A 6,265-nucleotide genomic window follows, 5' to 3' on the forward strand; every position below is an offset into this window, starting at 1 on the left:
TATGCGACCATATAGTTGCAAAATAACGTGGAGAATGTAGTGTTGTAGTACCAAGGATTTCAGTATTTTGCCGTGGATATAGTTATGTTTCTATTTGACATACGCATGTTAATGAAACGCACCGGTAGTTATGTCACATGAAATACAGCTATGGTTCTGCTTACTGTAAATAAGTTCGTTGATATAAGTTTAATAACCCATTGTGACTGAGAGCTTACAAACCACTGCCGTTTACTTGTCTCAATCCATCATTAGTTAGGCTTGCCAATGCTCTCGCTGCTGTAAATTTTGCCTTTACTAAATGAGTTTTTACAAACAAATGAACATTTTTCAGATAGTTACATTAGGAAATAACTACTTACATGAATGAATATCTCAAGGAATAAATTTCCTCTGTTGGTCCCATCCCACAAGTGTGTTAATTTTTACTATCTGGTCTCAGACAAACTGCTTATCATAAATTACTTAATAATTAAAATATTTCTTTCGCCTCTAAATATGTTCAATAATACTTTTGCTTGGACTTTCAAGATATATTTTGAGTTTCTTCCCATGAAGAATCATACAGAAAATTAGTGCCCAATGACTATAACATACTCCAGTCTATAGAGGACTGTTATGTGATATTATATTCAACGCATAGAGTTTCAAATTTGATAAACTGATTATTGCTAATATAAGATTTGTTCCTTTCGAACAATTATACATTATTACTTTAATGTAATTTTCATCTAGAATGGTCTGAGCCGTAGGGGATGTTTGCATTCTTTTTAACCGGTACGTCTATTATCTACCGTATTTGGTATTCGTATTTACAGAAGACAGAGTTCTGTAACGATATTTATATTCATATCACATGATATGTAATGCAGTGTCAGAGATGATGACCAGAAGACGACAGGATATATACCTAAATACCGAAACACAAATCATTTACCTTCATCTATGTATTTAGTGTTTGCTCACTGTAAGAAATCAATAATTTATTTTTGAGAATTTAAACTTATTATTATTGCTGGTAATGTAGAGGGAAAAGATAACGTCATAGAATGCCATGAGTATTAGTACATTTTTCAAATTAATCCGGTGCGTTCTAAAGGTGCAATTCACCTTAAATGTACCAGATATATTTTCATATGCTGTAATCAGGTTTATTTATAGTATTCTTGTTGTATAAACATAATTAAATTCGATTTTATTCTCAATTGTAAATAGAAATGTATTGAACACCATTTCATTGAACTGAATTTTTGCATTTGTTCATAAAATTCACTCATTGATTGGAGTCACCGAATTAAATATAGTTATTTGAGACACTAAAACGACACGTTTTCTAAGGTGATGGAGAGTGTTCTCATCGAAAATACATTTTCACAACAATCAAAGTGATAACGGCAAGTTAAATCGCGCAGTAAATAAAGACATTAATGATATTTTAAATGAAAAAAAAAAGGACGTAAAAATAAAACTTTGTAAATGTGCTCTAAAATTTAAAGTAAAAAAATGCTCTTTAACGTTTAAGTAAAATAAAGACTAACAATAATATTTGCAGTGTCGAATAATTACCAGTAATTTTCCAACATTGGTGAAAGGACCTATACTTGAAATCACATTACTTCAGTGTTAAACTTATCGGTAAGTTTTATTACAAGTTAGAAAACTAATTAAAGTTTCTGCCCCAATTCCTTTTCGATGAGCGCGTAATTTACGAGTAAATATGCGATTAATATTACATTAGACTTTGTATATAATTTAAGATTGAAGATGTCTTATTTTAGATTTAGTATGAAATTATTTTGATTGAATACTTACATCACGTAGCCGGTGTGAGCAACGTGTAACCTTAAATTAATGGCAAAATGTAACACATACATGTTACATCACTGAAATTAAATTTGTCTCATGCATTATACTGCAATAAAGTTAATGTTGGCATATTCAACGTTCTAAGAGTTAAGCACCTAATTATTATTATTATTATTATTATTATTATTATTATTATTATTATTATTATTATTATTATTATTATTATTAATATTATCATTATTATTATTATTACTATTATTGAGTGAGAAAGCAGCGCATGCTATCAAAGGGACCCTGGGGTACAAATATATGAAGTCCAATATACCCATCATAACTACACACCTGATAAGGGTAGACCAGGCGCATGCATCACAACAATTTTTGCGCGATATAGTGATATCATATCAAGATAAACAGCTCATGACCTTGCAGAGGGGGCACGCTTAGAATTTTCTTTAGGTGAAGTAGCCCATCCCATTTAAAAGGTCCCTGAATAAGGCTTGTGAAAAGATGATGAATGAAACACCCTAAACTATTCCTTTCAACACATGACTACGATGGTCTACAACTACCTCTGCTCGTGATCAGTGATGCACATATCGTCCTCAGACACTAAGGGACATGCTCAACTCATTAAGGTCAAACAAATGAGAAGCAAATCTGTGGTATTCAGCTAAATATTTGCTGTATCCCATTTTAATACCAAGACAAGACGTGTACATGATAATACTTCCAATGTGTTGAGAAGCCATGAGAGCCAGTGCCTGGTACTGCATCAGGCCATTTATTATTATTATTATTATTATCATTATTATTATTATTACCATCGTTATTGTGGTCGCCAACAGAAAAAGCCACGCTTGACCTCGGTTCTGTATTTTGTTTTTGAAAATCTTCAGTTTTCTCCGGAAAAGTAGCCGTGCTTTGCTGTCATTTTCAACCAGGGTGGAGAATAAGGGATACTTTCTTAATGTAATCGAATACTTCCAGCTCCAAATTTCGGGACCTGTACCTACGAAAGAAAGTGTTATTATAAAAGAAGCAGTTATTATTACTTCTTTTTTTTTATTCTTAAGTTTTTGCTGTCATAGTTTCTCATTCGACAAAATGTTCTATTTATCACTTATGTGATTTCAAACAATTCGTTAGACTGCATGCAACGCTGATCGGTGTTGTGGTGAAATTTGTTGTTAGAAAATTAACAAAGCATTTTTAGCGCAGAAGAAATGAAAATTACTTTAATTTAGCCAAAAAATATAATTTTGCTGCTAGGCATTTCAAACATCATGACCATGTCAGCAGTTGTTCCCAAAATTATAACCCCCAACAAAGAAAAACAAAGCATATAAAGAAAATATTAGAGACAATTGCACTTTTAAAAATACTAAGAAATGTTATTTTCGCTGGGAGATATGTCTCGCACCTTGACAGCCATAAACAGTATCAAGTAAAACGTGTAATGGAATAAAAAAAAAACTACAGCATAAATAGCTTTTGCTTCCGTTGTCACAACAAAAGAAAGTAAATATTAATCAACTAGCAATGTATTAGATGCTATCGCACATTGAATTCTAATACTGTGTTTCGTTATTCAAGAGTGGGTGTAAAGACTAACCTTATTACAGAAAGTAAGCCATTTTCGAATACCTTCAAAAGTTCTACTGAGGGAAAGCGAGAGCGATGTAGGAGACGATATAATTTACATACTTCACGATAGAATGGACGATAGTATTTCGCCGGTTTTCAAATCATAAGTGGAAGACATATGTCAGACCGAGGAAGTGCGCTATACTGGCGTCTAGGCTTTTACTTTATGATATCATTGGAAGAATATAAGAATGACACTGTGAAGTTTTACCAGTGATATTGATACCTAGCTCGATGTTACAAGCGGTGAGGCAAAGAGAAACAATATGTGAATCGTAGACGTCACTAGTTTTGAATACTTGTGATGTGGGAATACACAGATCTATACAATAAATGCACGATCGTAGATGCAGATAGAAAAATAATGAGGCTACCGGAGCAACACAGAAAGCAGTTCTTATAAACATTAAAGCAATGATCACCTAAGTAGCTTGAGGAAGTCCATTAACCGACAGTTGGATAGAATATTCAATAGCAGTAGATCCTGCAAGCACAAGAGCTGGGCACGGAGATATTTGTTCCCAAAGCGTTATAAGTTGGAGTAGACAAGTTTGCCTCTTGCTCGGTTTCAGGAGTGCGTAATATTAAGTTCCTATTCACAGTAATATTAACCTGTCAGCTTTTGTAGATGGGGATCAGTTAGGTTCTGAAGAACAATAATATAAATATAGAGTACATAATAAGAGTGTCCATTTGTAGAAATATTGAAATAAAACGAAGAAAGAATTGTGCATCTGATGTGGTGAAGGTAGTGGTATTTAAGTCAGAAGAAAATCAGCTCGTTCCAAGGAGTATCAGGAAGTGCACAATCTTAAAAATGAATAAGAGAATACTGCTAAAGAAAGTGCTTCTTTTTATGAGATCTTAAGGAGGATGCAGTACTGTATTTATGGAGAGTTTTATAAACCTATTTAAGAACGGATAATATAAACATAGGACTTTACTGAAAAGTACTGCAGTCATCTACCGCTATATAAAATATGACACATTAAGTTGCATACGATTTCAATACACTAGTGATAAACAGTTAGCAGTATGCGCTGCTTTGCTTGATACACACTAACTTGTGTGTAAACATTCGTGTACGAATAGGTTTGTCATTTTGTACGCGATAAAATATTTGATGAGCTTTCGTCTATTTCTATTTATTTTTTTTTAGCTTTTAACAAGGTTTTCATGTATTCATTGAATGAGGAACAAACCTGACATAATTTACTTATATAACTTTGTTTTTTCCCATCAATACACGGTTTTAAGCCCTAGGTTCTAACGCTTGTTTGTATGTAATTATGCCATGTACCTTGAAAAGATAGAATTATCATCATCATTATCATCGTAGTCGTTATTTGTGCAAAAGGCAGTTGTGTGCTGACAGGTTCAGTGGTGCGGTTGAAAAAACTACTTGCAGTATTCCATCCAGTGAAACTAAAATACCAGTCGAGCATTGAGGTCTGTATCATCGTCCTTAACCGATGACATCAACATTTCTGGCCCTATGCCTAAATTAGAAAAAAAAATTGAAGAATATTATATATTTCATTGTTGATCTTACTACTGTTATTGCTTTCGTTTACCAGTAAAGCACAGTCGATAAAATAATCGCAATTTAAATTGTCTTTAAAACATGTATGTTCGAATTTCAACGAGATCAATTTTACTTTTTATGAATTCATGGGTGAATAATATTGATACTAGTTAAAAACCTCCATCGATAAAATTAACAGCACCATTACCAAATACCTCATCTTAATTGTAGTTGTTGTACTAGTAATTATGTTTGATATTAATATTAATTTTAAACATGATACAAAGAACAAAACGGATTTGACTCAAGTAATTTCCGTCTCGGAGATTTCTGTATTATTATATAAAAAGACATAATAAAGAAAAACTATTAGAACTAATCAGTGTTAATATCAAATCAATCATTTTCACTAACGACACGCAAACATAGAAAATCACAGAAGAACTAAAGTAAAACACGCATATAAACACCAACACAAACTGACACAAAGACAACAGATACCACAAATTTTCATCACGATATTCATGGAGAGAAATCTAATGAATTTAGAAAATTTATAAGGGAAGCTTTTTGAAATTTCACTGATATGACGTGATGTCATGAAAAGAGAGCGTGAGACTACGAGAATAACTTCGTTTTAAACTTGGAATAATCGCGCAATATCGTTGTTTAAATCTTCAAACTACAAATGCATAATAACCGGTTTTTAGCGAGATGATGAAGATAGATTTTGCACAGTCAAAAATTTATTCCAATTCGAAAAGAATATATATGTATCACTTGCTGTGATATTTCAATTTAAAGCTATTATTGTCCAACTGTTTGTTTGCATTGGATTATTGATTACCTATAGGCATGCACAAGACATTTATTTCTATTACAATTATATAGACGAAAGTGAGTGAATTGTAAGTGAAATATAAAATGAATATAAGAAGAAAAAAAATGGAACGAAAAGGAAAGATGAAGAAAAGAAATACGAATACTAGAGCTGTATAGTATACTTCTATTTATGTTCTGTCCATCGAAATAGATATTGTTTAAGTCCATATACGAATAGTGACAATATTTCTTTAAATGTTATGAAAGACATTAAATGATACATAACAAAAGTCGGTATAGTTATTGGAGCACGAGGATTAGGCAACACATATATTACATTTTAAGAATATTTGTGCCTACTTTGATGCTTATCTACTTGGCCCCACTTCATCGCTCTCTCTCTCTCTCTCTCTCTCTCTCTCTTTCTCTCTCTCTCTCTCTGCCTCTCATATATATATATATATA

Source organism: Octopus bimaculoides, chromosome 12, assembly GCF_001194135.2.
Source record: "Octopus bimaculoides isolate UCB-OBI-ISO-001 chromosome 12, ASM119413v2, whole genome shotgun sequence".
Classification (NCBI taxonomy): domain Eukaryota; kingdom Metazoa; phylum Mollusca; class Cephalopoda; order Octopoda; family Octopodidae; genus Octopus; species Octopus bimaculoides.